At 37.7% G+C, this 20,893-nt stretch overlaps 1 protein-coding gene across 3 annotated transcripts in view; it reads left to right on the top strand.

The window, feature by feature from the left end:
- Positions 1-20,893, top strand: part of RELN (reelin) — a 511,932-nt gene that overhangs the window by 173,529 nt on the left and 317,510 nt on the right. The window lies entirely within an intron of this gene.

A 20,893-nucleotide genomic window follows, 5' to 3' on the forward strand; every position in this document is an offset into this window, starting at 1 on the left:
GGTGATGCTGGCCTCATAAAATGAGTTTGGGAGTTTTCCTTCCATTTCTATTTTTTGGAACAGTTTCAGGAGAATAGGAATTAGTTCTTCTTTAAATGTTTGGTAGAATTCCACCGGGAAGCCATCTGGCCCTGGGCTTTTGTTTGTTTGGAGATTTTTAATGACTGTTTCAATCTCCTTACTGGTTATGGGTCTGTTCAGGCTTTCTATTTCTTCCTGGTTCAATTTTGGTAGTTTATATGTTTCTAGGAATGCATCCATTTCTTCCAGATTGTCAAATTTGTTGGCGTAGAGTTGCTCATAGTATGTTCTTATAATAGTTTGTATTTCTTTGGTGTTAGTTGTGATCTCTCCTCTTTCATTCAGGATTTTATTTATTTGGGTCCTTTCTCTTTTCTTTTTGATAAGTCTGGCCAAGGGTTTATCAATTTTATTAATTCTTTCAAAGAACCAGCTCCTAGTTTGGTTGATTTGTTCTATTGTTTCTTTGGTTTCTATTTCATTGATTTCTGCTCTGATCTTTATGATTTCTCTTCTCCTGCTGGGCTTAGGGTTTCTTTCTTGTTCTTTCTCCAGCTCCTTTAGGTGTAGGGTTAGGTTGTGTACCTGAGACCTTTCTTGTTTCTTGAGAAAAGCTTGTACCGCTATATATTTTCCTCTCAGGACTGCCTTTGTTGTGTCCCACAGATTTTGAACCGTTGTATTTTCATTATCATTTGTTTCCATGATTTTTTTCAATTCTTCTTTAATTTCCCGGTTGACCCATTCATTCTTTAGAAGGATGCTGTTTAGTCTCCATGTATTTGTGTTCTTTCCAAACTTCCTCTTGTGGTTGAGTTCTAGCTTCAGAGCATTGTGGTCTGAAAATATGCAGGGAATGATCCCAATCTTTTGATACCGGTTGAGTCCTGATTTAGGACCGAGGATGTGGTCTATTCTGGAGTATGTTCCATGTGCACTAGAGAAGAATGTGTATTCTGTTGCTTTGGGATGAAATGTTCTGAATATATCTGTGATGTCCATCTCATCCAGTGTATCATTTAAGGCCTTTATTTCCCTGTTGATCTTTTGCTTGGATGATCTGTCCATTTCAGTGAGGGGAGTGTTAAAGTCCCCTACTATTATTGTATTATTGTTGATGTGTTTCTTTGATTTTGTTATTAATTGGTTTATATAGTTTGCTGCGCCCACGTTGGGGGCATAGATATTTAAAATTGTTAGATCTTCTTGTTGGGCAGACCCTTTGAGTATGATATAGTGTCCTTCCTCATCTCTTATTATAGTCTTTGGCTTAAAATCTAATTGATCTGATATAAGGATTGCCACTCCTGCTTTTTTCTGATGTCCATTAGCATGGTAAATTCTTTTCCACCCCCTCACTTTAAGTCTGGAGGTGTCTTCGGGTTTAAAATGAGATTCTTGGAGGCAACATATAGATGGGTTTTGTTTTTTTATCCATTCTGATACCCTGTGTCTTTTGGTTGGGGCATTTAGCCCATTAACATTCAGGGTAACTATTGAGAGATATGATTTTAGTGCCATTGTATTGCCTGTAAGGTGACTGTTACTGTATATTGTCTCTGTTCCTTTCTGATCTACCACTTGTAGGCTCTCTCTTTGCTTAGAGGACCCCTTTCAGTATTTCCTGTATAGCTGGTTTGGTGTTTGCAAATTCTTTCATTTTTTGTTTGTCCTGGAAGCTTTTAATCTCTCCTTCTATTTTCAATGATAGCCTAGCTGGATATAGTATTCTTGGCTGCATGTTTTTCTCATTTAGTGCTCTGAAGATGTCATGCCAGCTCTTTCTGGCCTGCCAGGTCTCTGTGGATAAGTCAGCTGCCAATCTAATACTTTTACCATTGTATGTTACAGACTTCTTTTCCCGGGCTGCTTTCAGGATTTTCTCTTTGTCACTAAGGCTTGTAAATTTTACTATTAGGTGACGGGATGTGGGCCTATTCTTATTGATTTTGAGGGGCATTCTCTGAACCTCCTGAATTTTGATGCTCATTCCCTTTGCCATATTGGGGAAATTCTCCCCAATAATTCTCTCCAGTATACCTTCTGCTCCCCTCTCTCTTTCTTCTTCTTCTGGAATCCCAATTATTCTAATGTTGTTTCGTCTTATGGTGTCACTTATCTCTCGAATTCTCCCCTCATGGTCCAGTAGCTGTTTGTCCCTCTTTTGCTCAGCTTCTTTATTCTCTGTCATTTGGTCTTCTATATAGCTAATTCTTTCTTCTGCCTCATTTATCCTAGCAGTGAGAGCCTCCATTTTTGATTGAACTTCATTAATAGCTTTTTTGATTTCAACTTGGTTAGATTTTAGTTCTTTTATTTCTCCAGAAAGGGCTTTTATATCTCTGGAGAGGGTTTCTCTAATATCTTCCATGCCTTTTTCAAGCCCGGCTAGAACCTTGAGAATTGTCATTTTGAACTCTAGATCTGACATATTACCAATGTCTGTATTGATTAGGTCACTAGCCTTCGGTACTGCCTCTTGTTCTTTTTTTTGTTGTGAATTTTTCCGCCTTGTGATTTTGTCCAGCTAAGAGTATATGAAGGAGCAAGTAAAATACTAAAAGGGTGGCAACAATCCCAGGAAAATATGCTTTAACCAAATCAGAAGATATCTCAAATCATGAGGGGGGATTTCTCCCCCCTCACGATTTGGTGAGGGATCTCCTCTGATTGGGATTTCCTTTGATTGGGATCTCCCAATCTCTTCTGATTAGGATCTCCCAATCTCTTCTGATTGGGATCTCTTCTGATTGGGATCTCTTCTGATTTGGGGATAAAAAGAGGTTCAAATAGAAAGAAAGAAAAAAAAGAAAAAAAGAATTAAAAAAAGAGATTGAATTAAAAATTCAATCAAGAATTTAAAAAATAATTAAGAAAAAAAAAGATCGAAGAGATTAGGATCTCTTCTGATTTGGGGATAAAAAGAGGTTCAAAAAGAAAAAAAGAAAAAAAAAGAATTAAAAAAAAGAAATTGAATAAAGAAAAGTATAAAAAAGAAAAAATATATATATTAGATAATCTAGTTAAAAAACATTAAAAAAGAAAAGGGTAAAAGTTATAAAAAATTTTAGCAGAAGAAGAGAAAAAAAAATGAAAAAGAAAAAAATTAAATTAACTGCAAGACTAAAAAAATCACAGGCAGAAAGCCATGAGTTCCGTGGTTTGTTTTCTCCTCCTCTGGAATTCTGCTGCTCTCTCCTTGGTATTGAAACTGCACTCCTTGGTAGGTGAACTTGGTCTTGCCTGGATTTCTTGTTGATCTTCTGGGGGAGGGGCCTGGTGTAGTGATTCTCAAGTGTCTTTGCCCCAGGCGGAATTACACCGCCCTTACCAGGGGCCGGGCTGAGTGATCTGCTCGGCTTTGCTTTCAGGAGCTTTTGTTCCCTGAGCGCTTTCCGTAGAGTTCCGGAGGACGGGAATACAAATGGCGGCCTCCTGGTCTCCGGCCTGGAGCAGCCGAGAGCCCAGGGCCCCGCTCCCCTGTGCGCCCCCAGCGAACAGCTCCTAGTAACTCGCGTCTGCCTAACCTCGGCCGCGCTCCGAGCTCACCGAGCTTGCGACCGGTTCAAGGCAACTCCGAGCTGCGAGCTTACTGTCGGCTCCGTCTCTGCAGCCGGCCTTCCCGTTCCAATAACCGCAAGCTCTGCGACACTCAGACACCCCCGATCCTTCTGTGACCCCGCGGGACCTGAGGTCACGCCGACCCCGTGTGGGCTTCGCCCCGGTTTAGCCTCCGGAGCGATGTCCCTCAGCGGAACAGACTTTTAAAAGTCCTGATTTTGTGCTCCGTTGCTCCGCCGCTTGCCGGGAGCCGGCCCCTCCCCCCCGGGGTCTATCTTCCCGTCGCTTTGGATTCACTTCTCCGCCAGTCCTACCTTTCAGAAAGTGGTTGTTTTTCTGTTTCTAGAATTGCTGTTCTTCTTCTCTTCGATCTGCCGATGGATTTGCAGGTGTTTGCAATCTTTAGATAAGCTCTCTAGCTGATCTCCTGCTAGCTGAGGTAGTCTCAGCCTGCTACTTCTCCGCCATCTTGACTCCTCTCTCCCTATTCTGTCCATTTTTTGATGTGATTATCTGTTTTGTGTGTGTTGAGTTTGAGGGGTTCTTTATAGATCTTGGATATCAGCCCTTTGTCTGTATTGTCATTTGCAAATATCTTCTCCCATTCCGTGGGTTGCCTCTTTGTTTTGTTGACTCTTTCCTTTACTGTGCAGAAGATTTTTGATCTTGATGAAGTCCCAAAAGTTCATTTTCACTTTTGTTTCCTTTGTCTTTGGAGACATATTTTGAAAAAGGTTGCTGTGGTCGATGTCGAAGAGGTTACTGCTTATGTTCTCCTCTAGGATTTTGATAGATTCCTGCCTCACATTGAGGTCTTTTATCCCTTTCGAGTTTATCTTTGTGTATGGTGTAAGAGAATGGTCATGTTTCATTCTTCTACACATAGCTGTCCAATTTCCCCAGCACCATTTATTGAAGAGACTGTCTTTTTTCCACTGTATATTTTTCCCTGCTTTGTCGAAGATTATTTGACCATAAAGTTGAGCATCCATATCTGGACTCTTTACTCTGTTCCATTGGTCTATGTGTCTCTTTTTGTGCCAGTACCATGCTGTCTTGGTGATCTCAGCTTTGTAGTAAACCTTGAAATCAGGCAATGTGATGCCGCCAGTTTTATTTTTCTTTTTCAATATTTCTTTAGAAATGCGGGGTCTCTTCTGGTTCCATACAAATTTCCATACAAAATTCAGCAACTTCTTTCCAGATATGTCTCCAAAAGCAAAGGAAACAAAAGCCAAAATAAACTTCTGGGACTTCATCAAAATCAAAAGCTTCTGCACAGCAAAGGAAATAGTCAAGAAAACAAAGAGGCAACCCACGGAATGGGAGAAGATATTTGCAAATGACAGTACAGACAAAAGGTTGATATCCAAGATCTATAAAGAACTCCTCAAACCCAACACACACAAAACAGATAACCATATCAAAAAAATGGGCAGAAGACATGAACAGACACTTCTCCAATGAAGACATACAAATGGCTATCAGACACATGAAAAAATGTTCATCATCACTAGCCATCAGGGAGATTCAAATTAAAACCACATTGAGATATCACCTTACACCAGTTAGAATGGCCAAAATTAACAAGACAGGAAACAACATGTGTTGGAAGGGATGTGGAGAAAGGGGAACCCTCTTCCACTGTTGGTGGGAATGCAAGTTGGTGTAGCCTCTTTGGAGAACAGTGTGGAGATTCCTCAAGAAATTAAAAATAGAACTTCCCTATGACCCTGCCATTGCACCCCTGGGTATTTACCCCAAAGATACAGATAGAGTGAAAAGCAGGGCCATCTGTACCCCAATGTTTATAGCAGCAATGGCCACGGTCACCAAACTGTGGAAAGAACCAAGATGTCTTTCAACGGACGAATGGATAAGGAAGATGTGGTCCATATACACTATGGAGTATTAAATGCCTCCATCAGAAAGGATGAATACCCAAGTTTTGTAGCAACATGGACGGGACTGGGGGAGATTTATGCTGAGTGAAATAAGTCAAGCAGAGTCAATTATCCTATGGTTTCACTTATTTGTGGAGCATAACAAATAGCATGGTGGACATGGGGAGTTAGGAGAAGGGAGTTGAGGGAAATTGGAAGGGGAGGTGAACCATGAGAGACTATGGACTCTGAAAAACAATCTGAGGGGTTTTAAGTGGTGGGGGGGTGAGAGGTTGGGGGAACCAGGTGGTGGGTATTATAGAGGGCACAGCTTGCATGGAGCACTGGGTGTGGTGAAAAAATAATGAATACTGTTTTTCTGAAAATAAATAAATTGGGAAAAAAAAAAAAAACAATGAATACTGTTATGCTGAAAATAAATAAAAAATAAATTTAAAAAAATTCCAGTGAAATTTTGATCAGGATGGCATTGAAAGTATAGATTGCTCTAGGCAGTATAGACGTTTTAACAATGTTTGTTCTTCTGATCCAAGAGCATGGAATGGTCTTCCATCTTTTTGTGTCTTCTTCAATTTCTTTCGTGAGTGTTCTGTAGTTCCTCAAGTACAGAAACTTTACCTCTTTTGTTAGGTTTATTCCCAGGTATATTATTGCTCTTGGTGCTATAGTAAATGGGATCGACTCTCTAATTTCCTTTTCTATATTTTCATTGTTAGTGTATAATAAAGCAACTGATTTCTGTACATTGATTTTGTATCCTGTCACATTACTGAATTGCTGTATAAGTTCTAGTAGTTTGGGGTGGAGTCTTTTGGGTTTTCCATATAAAGTATCATGTCATCTGTAAAGAGAGAGTTTGACTTCTTCTTTGCCAATTTGAATACCTTTAATTTCTCTTTGTTGTCTGATGGCTGTTGCTAGGACTTCTAGTATTATGTTGAACAACAGTGGCAAGAGTGGACATCCTTGTCATGCTCCTGATCTCAAAACGAAAGATGTCTGCTTTTCGCCATTGAGGATGATATTCGTTGTGGGTTTTTTCATAGATAGATTTTATGAAGTTGAGGAACGTTCCCTCTTTCCCTATACTTTGAGTTGTTTAAATCAGGAACAGATGCTGTATCTTATCAAATGCTCTTTCTGCATCAACTGCGAGGACTGCGTGTTTCTTCTCTCTTCTCTTACTGATTTGTTCTATCACATTGATTGATTTGTGAATGTTGAACCACCCTTGTATCCCATGGATGAATCTCACCTAATTGTGGTGAATAATCTTCTTAATGTACTGTTGGATCCTGTTGGATCTTTTTAATATACAAGGATCTTGTTGAAATCTTGACATCCATATTCACCAGGGATATTGGTCTGAAATTCTCCTTTTTGGTGGGGTCTTTACCTGGTTTGGGGATCAGGGTAATACTGGCTTCATGAAAAGAGTCTGGAAGTTTTCCTTCTGTTTCAATTTTTTGAAACATCTTCAGGAGAATAGGTATTATTTCTTCTTTCAATGGTTGGTAGAATTCTCAGTTATTTTAAAACTCAGCCCAGATATCTCAGATATAGCCTCTCTGTCTTCCCCTTTGAATTAGGAGTCTTTTCCTTCCTTCCTTTTTTTTTTCTTTTTTCTTTCTTTTTTTCTTTTTTTTTTTTTTTTTTTTGGTGCTGCTATTGAATGTAGGTCCTTTCATAATAATGGCCATTTCATGTGTTTCATGTGCCATTAGTCTGTGAGGTCATTCACTTGAAAGCTGTGTATTATTTGTGTTGTCCCTAGCACTTACATGAAGCTAATGAGCTTAGATGTTAGGATACTAAAGAGGAAAGACTTAAGTGATTCTATCTATCCTGAAGAGATTATACTGACTCTTAAGGATTTAGTTGCAGTGGTACTTGATTTTTAAGGCCAAGAAAAAGATGGATTGATTTTGGGGTATTGTTTTCTTTTTTTTAAATAAATAAAATAAAAAATGTAAATTAAATTAAAAATAAAAAAGTTTTTAATTCATTTTTTTCAGATTCTCCTGACAGTTACTCAGCTCACTGTTTGTTTTTCCTCTTCTTTTAGAATGTGAGAGAGGCAACTTATTTTTTATCATTGTAAGAAAGTACTTACAGGAAGTGCCGTTTCCCCTCAATACCAAGACTAATTGCTTTAACCAGTGACTAAACTAAGTTCCCTCTTCCCTCTCTCCAGTACTCATAGAGCATTTAGGTAGCACTTAGATGTTAAGAAAATGTTTGGTTTTTTTTTCTCTACTTTTCAACACATATTGTAGTCCAGTGACCTTCTCATCTGAAAAATTAAGCTTGACTTTACTTAAATTTCTCTAAAAATACACACTATATATTCCTTATTAATAAATGGGACTTTTTTTTTCAAGATGGGTTAAAACTCCCTGCAGATATGAAACCTTTGTTCCTCCTTACTTAGCAACTCAAAATCTACATTTTCTCTTTCGTGTATTTTCTCTTCTTAACTTAAAAAAAAAAATTATTTCAAACATAGTGAGTCAGTGTTCTCTCCCATGGAGTATCTGATAAGAAAGGCTGTTGGGAACAGTCCATTGTCCCTTTTAGACCCTCCTTCCTCTGTCTGTAACGATATGCCACATGTCCCATAAGGATAAACCAATCATTTTGGCTTATTCCTCATTTTAAAAGTGGCTCTGTGACCAGTGAGAGCACCTCTTGATAAGTTAAAAGAGCCTGTGACCCAGGGAGGTATAAACAATCTTCACAACCCCCAAGATCAAACCGTCATCAGACCATTGGCTAATAAAAGACTAAAATCTTTTCTTAGACTAAAATCTGAACAGCTGGAAGGTAGCTGGAATATTCAGGAGGATTTGGGACTTTGACAGTTTTACAAATCGAGAGTTGGCTACACCACACTTTTGTGTGCTTTCCTGGGTATACGCGCTCCTCAGAGGTACTCATGGACCACGTACATTCAGGTATCTAGTGTTGGTTTAAAAAGCATTGGTTCTTGAGATTAGATGTTAGTTTTCTCTGTGCAGTAAGCCTTCTAGCTCTCACAAAATGCTTGCACGTCTGTTGTCTTAACTGATCTTCACCCCCACTGTGAGATAGTCACAGGGCTCTTTCTCCATTTTACAGATGAGGAATCTGGTGCTTAGACAGGTTATATGACCTTCCCTGGTTTCATCCACCTAGACTATTAGTGGCAAAACTGAGAATAGAGTCTAGTGTTCTTTTGCTTAGATTTTGAATTGTTTCTCGACACCGAGGTATTATTTTACTCAATCTGAAGGAATATAGGTATGAGACACCTGAATAGCACTTTTAAATTCTTTTGTGGAAGGCAGTCCCTGCCAGGCCTCTTGACTAGCAGTGTTGCTTGTCTTGATCATCCATGATCGTTTGTTCGTTCCCCCAAATTAATAATGTCTTGGCGTGATGTGATGTTTAACAAAAGAATGGAAAGAAATACACCCCGCACTGAGTAAGTGGGGCAGGCTGTTTCCTAACTAATTTTGTAACCAAGATTTAGTAGTTTCATTTGTTAACAAGAAATAACCTATAACTCTAGTCTACATCATTTCTTAGTGATATCATGTATTAGTTCATTAGATCTGTCTAAAAGATTTGCTTCTTATTCCTTATGAATAATTTGTAGATGCCCAGACATTGCAGAATCAGGGTTGGTATTACTACGCATTATTTATGACCATATTCTTTAAACATATTCTAACCTGGAAATTGTGTGTAGGTCTCCCATTTACATAGCTAATATATGCATTGTCGCTGCCACACAGTAAGAAATGCTTACCTGACAGGCTGTGACCTGCATAGTGTAACAGACATTACTCCCAATTTGTCAGAGATTCAGAGCATAAATTACAGGTTTCTTTTCTGACTACTACATAGTGTCATCCTATTTGAAATAGAAAAGATGTCTGGAAACTTCAGATGAAATTTGAGATTTCTCCTCATTAATATTTTGGCTTTGTTAGCAATCTTGACGGTTATGTTAGATATAAATTAGAATGATTCTTGTATGTCCTTGAAATAACCTTTCTCTTCGAACGGAATCAACTTATATGAAACTGTCAATAAGCAAATACAAGTCTCAAAGATGGAGATTGGAACACTTTAAAAATATTCCAGCAATAGGAATTTTATTTCCCCTACAAGAAGGGGAAATAAATGGGTGTGATAGACTCTGTCTCCCTCAGCAGGAGTGAAGGTGAAGCTAATTATATGATGGAGGTCTCCTTTCCGATTACACATCATTTGAAGTTCTTAAACCCAGAACTCAGATTCTCTTTGAGTGGTTTTCATAGCCTCGAGATATTTTTGGGTGCAATTTCCACCCTTTATAAAAATTTCCACCTTTTAAAATAGCTAATGAACCCCAATTTCTAAAGCTTTTCCTGTAACTGCATCTGTTGCTAGGAGAGGAGCAGAAGAAAAAAAATGACAGCATCCTAAGATCTATAACCTTGCCAATTTCTGTTGTTCTGGAAATGCAAGAGCCAAGGTTGTCACCCAGTCTTATAATGATCGTCACCCATTAAAATTTGCAGAAATGCCTGGAAAATCCTGTATTTCTCTAAGTTCCTTCTAGCCTTGGAAGCTAGATATTGAACTGCAGTCTCTAAGCAATTTGATAACAAGATTTGGGCATCCATCCCCCATAGAATGTAACATAAAGGCTCACACTTAGAAGGTTCGGAAGAGTATTTGTTGAGTCAGCCCTTGAGGTACTAGGCAGTCTGGTCTTAGTCTCAAAGGTTTTCCATTATCTTCCCTCCCATCAGGTGTCTTTTATTATCTAATACTGTGTTAATCATCTGATTCCCAGCCTCTAAGAATTTATTATATAAGGAAAGAATGCCAAATAAATTAAAGACACCCTAGCCTATGAAGGCAGTTAATTAAACAAGTCAAGAGTGATGCTGTGTTTGAAAGCACTGGATGTATTCGTGTTTTAATCATTATCATTGTGAGTACATTAGTATGGACCAAAGATAAATGCCTTTAGTGAGATGGCAGGTGAAAAGCAGGAAATGGAAATGTGTTTAGAAAGTATGAGCTTGAGGAGGAGCAAAGATATGGATTATTTTAGCATTGCAGTCATAAAACTAGAAAAGGTTTTAGGGAAAGAGGAGCTTATTTTGACCCATGAGAGAGATTTAAAACTTCATTTTATATATACATTTGTGTGAATGATTCCATTTTGACCAAATTTAAATGCACTTGGAAATAGGTCCTGGGAATGATCATCCTATATATTAATTGGAAATATGAAAATAATGTATTATAGGATAATTTTATATTACCTAGTTTAAAATACTGTTCGTTTACTTTGTTTTAAAAAAATGCCAGGGGGGGAAAAAATGCCAGGGGAGCCTGGGTAGCCCAGTCAGTTAAGCATCTGCCTTTGGCTCAGGTCATGATCTCAGGGTCCTGGGATGGAGCCCTGTGTTGGGCTCCCTGCTCAGCAGGGAGTTGGCTTCTCCTTCTCCTTCTGTCCCTCCCCACTACTTCCTCTACCCCTCTCCCTCTCAAATAAATAAATAAATAAATAATCTTTTTTAAAAATGCTAGCATTTTAAAAATAGTTTTGTATTGTGACCGTGGTTACTTCTGAGGCTTTGTTTTTGTTTTAATAAAACAAGCATTGGAGTTCTTCTTGTATTTATACTGTATATGAAAGATACACTTTTAAAATCCCTGTTTGAATATTTCAGTTGTAGTTATATACCTATCCCTGAAGCCAAAACCAATCTATAAATGGAACCAGCACTCTGATTTCATAAGGAGTATTGTAATTATATTGGTACTTAGAAGCCTAGTTTATTTTCCTAGGGATTTAATGCACAGTGCTAATATTATCCTTTGCTACTAAACAAAATGCTTTTCAAAATTTCACATTTGGGTATCTTGAATTTATGTGACTTTTATAGTATATCTATATTTAAATTAATTTAAGCTCTTGTGAACCTTGGTCTAAGACTAAATTCAGTGTATGAAAATCCAAGTTTATACAAAAAGACCAATTAAAGGATTAGGATTTGTTTTATGATGGTAATCCTTTTTTTTTCTAAGAGTTTGTTGTTGTTGTTGTTTTTAGTAATCTCTACACCCAACATGTGGCCCAAACTCACAACCCTGAGATCAAGAGTCACATGCTCTACAGACTGAGCCAGCCAGGCACCACAGTAGTAATCGTTTAACTAGCAATTTCCATTTGCACAGTTCCTTTTTTGAATGCCCTCATATACCTTTCAGAAACATACACATAGCATCATGCAAAGTAAATATCAATTTCTGTTTATTTGATCATATCTTAATTAGTTTTCTTACTGAAAATGATAATTTTTAGCACTTGATCATTTTTTCCCCTCTAAAAAGTTTTTCAGGAGTCTGTTGCTAAATTTTGAATATAGTAAATTGTTTCCTTTACTTTTTTCCATCTGAATTTGTGAAAGTTATTGATCTCTCCTATTGCTCTTACCTTTGTTTTCTTCCTAAATTTCATCAACAAACAATATTTCCTTCTATTTAAACAGTAAACTGACCAAGAGGAACCTGATTTATATTTATTTTGTTTCTCATCTAGTCAGTAACTCAGCAGTTATTTATTTATTTATCATTCACTGTGTGCCATAGATTTTCCCAAGCCTTAGAAATATGCATCAGTTGGGCACCTGGGTGGCTCAGTCAGTTAAGCATCTGCCTTCAGCTCAGGTCATGATCCCAGGGTCTTGGGATGGAGTCCCACACTGGTCTCCCTGATCAGCAGGGAGCCTGCTTCTCCCCCTACCCCTCCTCCCTACCTGTGATCTCTCTCTCATGCTCTCTCTCTCAAATAAATAATAAACTCTTAAGAAAAATATATGCATCGGGGTGCCTGGGTGGCTCAATGGATTAAAGCCTTTGCCTTCTGCTCAGGTCATGTTCTCAGGGTCCTGGGAACGAGCCCTGCATCGAGCTCTCTGTTTAGTAGGGAGCCTGCTTCCCTTCCTCTCTCTCTGCCTGCCTCTCTGCCTGCTTGTGGTCTCTGTCTGTCAAATAAATAAATAAAATCTTTAAAAAAATATATATGCATCAGTAACAAATAGAAGTAGTCTTTGCCATAGAACTTGTATTATTATTGCTATTATTATATCATAATTATTGTAGCTGGCATTTACTGAAGGCTTACTATATAATATACCCTGCATTTTATGTAGATAATTTCTTTAAATCTTCATCACAACTCTATGAGGCAGGTACTAATATTCATGAGGCATAGAGAAATTAAGTCATTTATTCATGTGATTTACCCTAAGACGTACTAAAACTGGATTTAAACTCAGGCATTCAGACCCAGAGCCTGTGCTCTTGATTACTCTAGTATGCTGCCCACAAATAAAATAATTATAATTGTAACAAATGCCATGAAGAAAGAATGAAAGCTATCATGAGTAGCTATAACAAGGAATTTGATTTAGTCTAGAAAGTAAGGAAAGCCTCTTTGAGGAAGACATTTAAGATGAGACCTCAAGGTTGATTATAAGTTGGTCTCTGGAAGAAAATTCCCTTAAGTGTAATTGCACAGCACATACAAATATCCTGTGGTAGGAAATGGTTAGGTGGTCAGAGGAACTGAAAGCAGGCCCCAGACTAAAAGTGTAATAGGTGATGAAGGAATACTGAGGAGAAGCGTGTACTCCAGAAAAACTTGTCTCTTCCCATAGAGGCACAGCTTATAAACAATATAACTTTGCTATTGTTCTAAATATAATTGCTTTTGTATTAACCAGATCTATTCATACAAAAATGCATATTATTGATAGGCAGTGCAGGATTAGAAATGAGGACTATCACTAGCTGTGTGATTCCCCACAAGTTTCCTACTAAAGATTCAAAAAAACCTGAAAGTACGAAGTATTTGAATCTCTAAACCAGCTACTTAAGGTAGGTAATTCTGACACTGTTTCAGTTTATTGTTACTAGTAAGGTTGTAACCTCATGGATATTCTTATTGCTCTTATAAAGGGAAACTCTATGCATATGTTAGGCAATCCCTAACATATGGAAAGCAAGTAGAAAGGAGGGGGATAGGTCTGACACCAATGCTCACAAACTTGACCCTACAGCAGAGAATGGCTAGAGGCTCTGGCCCAGGTAGGAGACAGTTTAGGCCAAGCAAAGCTGATTCTGGAATTTCCCTTAACTGGAGTCCAGTGACACATCTGGACAGCCAACCCAGTCAACCTAGATAAAGGTCCAGCTGTGGCTGACTATAGTGTCATTCTTGGTGTAAAACACCTTCTGTGTGTGTGTGTGTGTGTGTGTGTGTGTGTAAAACATCTTCTGTTCACTGCTTTATCCTTATCCTGAGTGCCTTAAATAGTGCTTAGCCTTATGACCAGGAGGTCTTGTTAACAAGGGCTTAGGTACAAGTCTGAAGTCCACTGAGACAATGTGGAAGGGAGTGCCTTCGGGATGCTCATGCAAGAAAGGGATCCCAGGTCAACCAGGCAGTAAAAGAGTTATAGAAAGCAATACAGATTCTCAAGAATCATGGTCGATCCCCGACATCCTCCATCTGACAAAACAAGTAAATTCTAAACCTCCCTGGACGTCAGGACTGAGACAATGTCCTTTGTCCTTCCTGACTCTAGGACTGGTTTATGAACAAAGATAAGATTGACCTTAAGGGGAAAAAAAAAAAAGATTGACCTTAAGGGTATTAGGGATGACTAATAAGTCAAGCACATAGTGATGGAGATCATCTCATTCAGGCTCCTTATTAAAAATAGTGAGGTCCCATTATTGCCCCTGTTTTACAGATGAGTAAACTGAGGCTTGGGGAGGTCATCTGATTTGACCAAGATCAAGACTGTTAAGTGGTAGCCATGATCTGAACCCAAATTTGACCACAAAATTCATGCCCTTAATCACAAAACTTTGCTGCTTCTAAAAGTACATCTTTCATTTTCAAGTAGCTATCAGAACAAGACTGTAGCTACTAAAGGCATCACAAGAAGGTAAATCCAATAGCAGAGTTGGTCCAGAGTCAGTTCTGTCCAGGGCTGGGCACTGGAGATGTCTGCACATGGGATTCCCAGGAACGAAGTGCTGGAGACACTGAAGAAACAAAATGGCGGCTGACCAAGGGCACAAATCACAGAGCATGTAGAATCCACACACAAAGATTTTAATCCATGACTTATTACCATAATTAATGATTTGTTGTTTTCTCTCAAATGAAAATTAGTTTGTCAGATGTAGTAATTGAGGAAGCTAATTACACGTAGCTGCACAGGGCCTGCCCCAGGCAAAACTGAATGTCTTTTGGCTTTGATTTGTTACCTCCTATCTTGGCAGCATTTCCCTCCCTTCACAATTCCCTCACATGCCCAGTATTTTTATGCTGCCCTTATCTTTTCCTTCCAGAAGAAGATTGATGTAATAAATAAGTTCATAATAGGGTTGGTTGGCAATTTAATAAATTACACTGCCTGGAAATTTTTGTATTTATAAAAGGAATCTTACTAAATGTAAGGTAGTACCCTGGATTGGATACTTGTGGAGAGTGGGGGAGGGCATCATCAGAAAAACTGGTAAAATCTGAATGTTAATCCTTTATGTTGACTAACATATCATGGTTATGTGAGGAGTTACCATTAGAGGAAGTTGAGTGAAGGGTATATGGAAACTCTCTTGTACTGTCCTAGCAACTTTTCCATAAATCTAAAATCATCTGCAAATAACACTTTTAAAGTAGCAAAAAGGATTTTTAAGAGAGATGAATTGCTGTTCAAAGGAATAAATCTCTAATTAAGAATTTTAGGCATGTAGGTTATAAGTAGCTAGGTACTCACTTTTTTTTTTTTTTAAAGATTTTACTTATTTATTTGACAGAGATCACAAGTAGGCAGAGAAGGAGGGGAAGCAGGCTCCCTGCTGAGCAGAGAGCTCAATGTGGGGCTTGATCCCAGGACCCTGAGATCATGACCTGAGCCTTGAAGGCAGAGGCTTAACCCACTGAGCCACCCAGGCGCCCCTACTCATTCACTTTTATAGACCCTTACTTATTTAACCACTCAGTATTTCTGTTTCATAAATTTGGGATACTTTGAATTATATGCAGAGAAAGAAGATTGTATCGATATACTCACTGCTATTGCTGAAAGACAAAAACGAAGCTGAGAATTAAAGTTGTCACCCAGGAAGCACACAGTCATTTTTACTTCTTCAGGGAGGTATGATTTGTTCAAGAAATCTAAACTAGGCAAACATTAATTGATGTGCTGGGAGATGAGTAATTTAGAAAAACCAAAGTCACCGAAGTGGCACTGTTGCAAAAAATCAGGAGGAAAACAAATTCACTTGGGCTTTCAAGTACTCACATAGGGTTTTGTTCTTTATCTAATGGCAACATGGGAATGAGTAGTCTTGATATGACCTAATTTAAAGGAATAAGCGCTTGAATACATACCCTCAGTTCAGGGTTCCAGAAGAATTTACTGTGTATAACTCCAGGGACATTAAAATTAGATAAAGAGTTTAAAAATATGATTTCCCTCTTGGAAAAGGTAGAGCGACTAGTTGGCACTGTGTCAGAGGAGAGACAATGGAAGCTTGTTCTATTATTTATACAAATGGACTGGTTTGGCAGTTGCCACAGCAATGAGCCATAATGAACTACAGAAAAATGAAAATGTGATTTCTTTAGCATTGTATAAAACGGAATAGTCACGGGAAGGCAAAGAATGACATTATAAGCACCAAGCTGTGTCAAAATGGTATTCCTTGTTGCTACTTTATCCTGAATGTAATGCAAATAGTGTTCATTTACTGGGGGAAAATTGTAAGTGTGGGTCATCATTTCTGTGCTATTAGTCAGGGGGCTGTGCCTTGTAATTCCAAAGGAATTTTAAAATATTCATTTTCCATGACTTTTTACTTTTAGCTACACTGTCTCTGCCTTTGTTTTCAATAAAGGCTTTCTTTTAGCTAAGTTTCTGGAATTGGATGATTTGTTCATATCTTCCCAGCAAAGGGAAGAAAAAAAATCATGAAGCAAATAATTCAACTCTAAAATACCTAATTTTCTAGTTAATTAGCTCAATCTTCCTTGTTCTGTTAGGAAATCCCTGGTATGCTCTTGACTTTGAGCTTTGATGTTTATACCTTGTATTTTCATTCACTCCCATTTATCCATACTGGTTTTTCTCTAACAATATTGTGTTCAATTCCAAGAAAGGCCTTTTAAACAAAAATACTAGACACTTCAACTGCCCTAACCCTAAGGGCTACTGTTAGTCAAAGAGTAAACTCACAGAAAATGTGAATCAGACAAAACAGCTTTCCTAAAACTGAGTCTCAACTTGAGCCAGCAAGGGACATTTATACAGACATCTATTGCAAAATGTATGTGTGTGTGTGTGTCAGATATTATTTTTCTCTTTGGCCTGGAGCAATGCAGGAAGCCAGTTATGACTGTGCTGTAGAAATTGACTTCCATAGAAAATGCTGCTCGGCATTAGGAGATATTATATATAATTAGACTCGTAGACATGAGCCAAATTTGAAGTATTTTTCATCATATAAATGTTGAAATGAGTGATATTCAGTGTAGTAAACAGAAGGTTGAGTGTAAATATTATAATTTCGATATGGAGCCAAGTTCTTGCAATACTATACACCAGGGATCTCAACCAGGGGAATTTTATGTCTGCTCCCAGGGGGCATTTGACAACATCTGGAAATATTTTTTGTTGTCACACCTGGCATCTAGAGGTTAGAGACCAGGGATGCTGAGGACACATCCAGCTCAAATGTCAGTAGTGCAAGCTTGAGAAATCTTGCCACACACTAGCTTGTGAGTACCAGAGACAACTGTGAAAACGCATCATTTCATACAGTGTCCCTTTAGGTTAATAGGGGAGTCCTAACTTCACTGAAAAATTCCTCTAACTGTTGCTGTTATTGTGAGTTAAATATACATGTGTTTCTCATCTACCAAAGACAGTGAAAAATCAAGGGGGAAATGAGGGGCAATCCCTTGCCAGAGTCTGTGGGATAAATTTTTAATCCTTTCTAAAGAGTCTTTGGCTGGAGAAGGAAGGAATAAAATAATTTATGGATGATGGTGGTTGTTACCAGGGTAGAAGATATTACTAAGAGGGATGATGAAACATTTCTGACTCAGGGAAGAAGGTATAACTGTGTGTCTGTTCAGACTAGTAGTTTTTTAAAGCCTGGCTACAAGTAAGACCATGGGTGCCAAGCCCTGTACCAAGATTCTGAAGAAATTGATTGGGGATTGACTGGCATTCTGTATATTTTTAAGTTTCCAATTTCTAGTCAAGATGGTTTAGAATTAACCTTTTAAGTACCCTTAGAATAAAAATATTATCTGTCTAGCAAGATGTTCACTTGTCCTACCCATGGTGACTACTCTATTCCTACCTCCCATCCCCCTTCAGTTCCCTGAAAATACACCTGCTGAGTGTTACACTTGGCAGTGAGTTATGTATGCTTCACAGGAGCCACTGTTTGTTTTTCATAGGCTAGTAAATGGTTCTTGTTATCCATATTACTATCCCAAGATCAGACTCCCTAGTGACAGAACTGGGGATTAGCATCAGAAATCCCACCTGGACACTCGGTCTAGCACCACGGGAAGCACTAGAGTTGGCCTGAAACACTAAGGAGATTCAGTCCAAATATGGTTCTATATTGAGCTAAAGGAGTGTAGTCAATGTGAGGAGGCAGAGAAAACACCAGCCATTATCCAGACGACATCCTAAGCATTCATTCTGCTTCCTTCAATATGGTAATTCATCTAAAAAAAAAGAAAGAAAGAAAGAAAGAAGGAATAAGGAAAGGTATACATGACTGATTTTGAACATACTTGTAAGAGTTGTAGTTTTGCCTGCATGGGGCCAAAGGACGTTGCTATAAATATGCTAGATAATTTAAGGGGACTTTCAATTAATCATTACATCAATAATTTAATGTGTTTTCTTTCATCTAAATGTGTCCTGAGGCAGGTAAAAGAAAAACTACTTATACATAGCAAAAGAAAGATTTTTCACTCCCTGGGCTCAGAGTTGCATATAATATGCAGAAATTAAACTTTGGTTTAATTGAAATTTGGTTGCAGTTTGAGGCTTTATAGTTTCCTTGGGCCACCTACTACATTCTTTTTAATGAAGCATTGAAGGATGGCAACATTAAAAAAATGCTAAATTAGCTCTTTCTCTTTATGTTTCAAGCAACAAAGCAATTCTTTCTGTCCATTATAGCATCATTTGAAAGAAGGTAGAGATAACCCCCAAAATTCCTGACCATTCTTAATAATGATTGTATGCCTATATACTATTAGCTTATCTATAGCCTTCTAGAATATATTTCAATTTTATTTATTTTTATTTTATTTTTGTATTAACATATAATGTATTATTTGCCCCAGGGGTACAGGTCTGTGAATCATCAGGCTTACACATTTCACAGAACTCACCATATCACATACCATCCCCAGTGTCCATAACCCAGCCATCCAACATCCATAACCCTCCCACCCCACCACCCAGCAACCCTCAGTTTGTTTTGTGAGATTAAGAGTCTCTTATGGTTTTACTCCCTCCTGCTCCTATCTTGTTTCATTTTTTCCTCCCCCAGCCCCACAAACCCCCTGCCCTGTCTCTCAGTGTGGATGGAACTAGAGGATATTATGCTGAGCAAAATAAGTCAATCAGAGAAAGATAATTATCATATGATTTCTCTGATATGAGGAATTCAATTTTATTTTTTGATAGCAGCTTCATTGAGTTATAATTCACATGCCATAGAATTCACCCCTTTAAAGTATACAATTTAAGTGTTTTTTAGCACAATTCAGGGTTATACAATCATCAAAATTTTCAGAACATTTTCATCACCCCCAAAGGACACCTTGCTACACATGAGCAATTAGTTCCCATTTCCCCCATCCTCTGGCAGCCACCAATCTACTTCCTGTCTCTATGGAATGCCTATTCTGGACATGTCATATAAATGAAATCATATAACATGCAGCCTTTGATGGATGACTTTCTAAAGTTAGCATGTTTTCAAGGTTCATCCTTGAAGGGTCCATGTGAATAAAATGAACAGTACTTCATCCCTGTTTATGGCTGAATGATACTCCAATGTATGGATATACCATGTTTAATTTAGGCACCCATTGGTTAAGGGACATTTGGGCTGTTTCTACTTTGACTTATTATGAATAATGCTCATAGGACCATTTGTATGCATGTTTTTTTATGTGTGAACTTCTGTTTTAAAATCTCTTGGGTATGCATTTAGAAATGGAATTGTTAAGTCATTCAGTAACTGGATATTTAACATTTTGAGGAATTGCCAAATTTTCCAAAGTGGCTAGATAGCATTTTACATTCTCACAAGGAATATCTGAGGTTTCAACCTCTACATATTTTCATCAACACTTATTATTGTCTGTCTTTTTTATTGTAGCCAACCTGGTATTGGTCTTGTGATAGCTCACTGTGGTTTTTATTTGTATTTCCCAAATGAAGGATGATGTGTATCTTTCCATGTGTTTATCAGCTATTCATATATCTTCTTTGGCTAAATGTTTATTCAAATCCTTTGTCCATTTTTAAATTGGGTTATTTTTTATTGTTTTGAGTTATATATATATGAGATGTATATGTATATACATACATACATAGACACATACAAACATATATACATGCTGGATACAAGTCTCTTATTAGGTATATGATTTGCAAATATTTCCCATTCTTTGGGTTGTTTACTTTCTTGATAGTATCTTTTGCTTCACAAAAATGTATATATTTTAAAATCCAGTTTGTTTGATTACTTTTTTTTTTTTTGCTTGTGTTTTTCATGTTGTCTTTAAGAAAGTATTGCCAAATACAATGTCATAAAAAGTCACCTCTTATCTTTTAACAGTTTTATTATAGTTATTACATTTTGGTCTGTGTTCCATGTCAAGTTAATATTTGTATTTGGTGTTAGGTAGGGGCCCAACTTCATTCTTCTTTTTTGCTTTGTAATCAGTATATTAAGGAGACACTCATACATTTCAAGAATTTTATTCTGATACCCAGATTTTTAAGCCTGTGAATATGACTTTTAAACAGACAACTAAAGCTATGCATCAGAATTTGCTATCCTACTAACATTAAATTATAGTTACTTCAGAGCATAACTTAAATGGTTTAAAGTAAGCCTGTATCATACCTAAAAAACACCTTCCTATCTCATACATGCAAATTACTTCTCATGTCTCCTCACTCCAAGTTGCCCGGCTCCTGAAGTCACTACTCTAAAGCTTATTATGGTCCAAAGAGAAGGAGGAAAAAATATAACCATATCATATGTTTATATGATATCTATCTATCTATCTCAAT

Source organism: Neovison vison, chromosome 4 (genome assembly GCF_020171115.1).
Source record: "Neovison vison isolate M4711 chromosome 4, ASM_NN_V1, whole genome shotgun sequence".
Classification (NCBI taxonomy): Eukaryota; Metazoa; Chordata; class Mammalia; order Carnivora; family Mustelidae; genus Neogale; species Neogale vison.